The sequence below is a fragment of the Piliocolobus tephrosceles genome, chromosome 4 (assembly GCF_002776525.5).
Source record: "Piliocolobus tephrosceles isolate RC106 chromosome 4, ASM277652v3, whole genome shotgun sequence".
NCBI lineage: Eukaryota > Metazoa > Chordata > Mammalia > Primates > Cercopithecidae > Piliocolobus > Piliocolobus tephrosceles.
Genome location: NC_045437.1, coordinates 170,790,776 through 170,792,597, shown reverse-complemented (window position 1 = coordinate 170,792,597; position 1,822 = coordinate 170,790,776). Strand labels below are relative to the sequence as shown.

At 36.5% G+C, this 1,822-nt stretch overlaps 1 pseudogene; it reads left to right on the top strand.

Moving 5' to 3' along the window:
* The first annotated feature begins 1,722 nt into the window (after positions 1-1,722).
* On the top strand, positions 1,723-1,822 carry LOC111530975 (annotated as a pseudogene).

Here is a 1,822-nt window from a genome sequence, read left to right as displayed (position 1 = left end):
TTATTTTATTTTATTTTATTTTATTTTATTTTATTTTATTTTATTTTTGAGGCAGAGTCTCACTCTATCATCCAGGCTGGAGTACAGTGGCATGATTATGGCTCACTGCAGCCTTAAATTCCTGGATTCAAGTGATCCTCCTGCCTCAGCCTACCAAAGTGCTGGGAGTACAGGCATGAGCCACCATGCCTAGCTCAGATCTTGGTTTCTAATATACTGAAATATATTAGTTTATATTTAATGCTGTTTAATTAAAGGAACAAGGGCTCTTTGGAGAAATGGTCAATTCTAAAAATGGGGCAGGAAATAAACAAGATAAGGCTTGAGCATCTTGTAGTGCCAGAAAGTAAGAAAGTATAAAAAATAAACATAATTTTAAATAATTCATAAGCAAAATGATGGAGGTACATCAAAGGGACAGAGAAGCCAATGGAAAGAGCTCCCAGTGACCAATGCTGGAACAATTTGAGCCACAAAATAGTTTAATAAAGAATGAGTCTGAGCACAGTGGCTCAGGCCAGCACTTTGGGAAACCAAAGCAGGAGAATTGCTTGAGCCTAAGTGTTCAAGACCAGCCTGGGAAACATAGTGGGACCTTGTCTCTACAAAAAATTTTAAAAATTAGCTTGATATGATAGCATGCGCCTGTAGTCCCAGCTACTTGGGAGGCGGAGGTGGGAGGATTGCTTCAGCCCAGGAGGTTGAAGCTGCCATGATTGCGCCCGTGTACTCTGGTCTGAGCAAGACCCTGTGTCAAAGAAAAAAAAAAGGAAATATTGAATTATAACCCAATGTGTAAAATGAAAACCCATGAGTTTATAGTGATATAAATAAATAATTGAATAAATAAATGTGAGAGGAAAAACAAACCTCCCATGCAGAAGAATCCCAAGTAATTTATGTAGGTACTCCATTCTCAAGGAGGGGGAACATAATTCCTCACTCCCTAAGAGTGGTCTGTGCATGGTAACTTTCTTCCAAAGAATACAGAATGCAAAGGGGGTGAGAAGAGAGTAATTTTTCAGTGGAAAAGTTTGACAAACACTAACTCATGGTCAATGTGAGCAAATATAAGTCATGGTGGTAGTGTGTGTCCTTGTACCATGTGATGAAAACGGCAATTGGTCTCTGTGGTCTTACTTCCAAAACCCATAACCCCAGTCTAATTATAAGAAAAACACCAGACAAATCCCAATGATGGGGTATTCTATAAATTATCTTATCACTACTCCTCCAAACTGTCAAGGCTATTAAGAACAAAGCAAAACAAAAGTCTGAGAAACCATCACAAACAAGAGAAGCCAAAGAACACGTGATTAGCAAATATAATGTGGTGCCTTGGATGGAATCCTGGAACAGAAAGAGGACATTAGGTAAAAACAAAGGGCAACTGAATAAAGCATGGATTTTAGTTAACAATAATGTATTCATATTGGCTCATAAATTATGATGAATGTACAAGACTAACATAAGATGTTTATAATAGAGAAACTGGATACTGGATGTGTAGAAACTTTCTGTACTATCTTCACGATTTTTCTGCAAATCTAAAACCAATCTGAAAAATATTTATAGTTTTAAAAAAGATAATTGTAGGCAGTTAAAACATAAACTAAAACAAAAGTTATCTTCCATCATAGAAACATGAAATACTTAGGACTAATCCTAATAGGAAATTAATAAGACCTATGTGATGAAAAGACATAAAACTTCAGAGTGTGCGCGCTTCAGCAGCACATATACTAAAATTGGAACGATACGGAGATTAACATGGCCCCTGCACAAGGATGACATGAAGGAATTAAAAGTTAAAAAAAAAAAA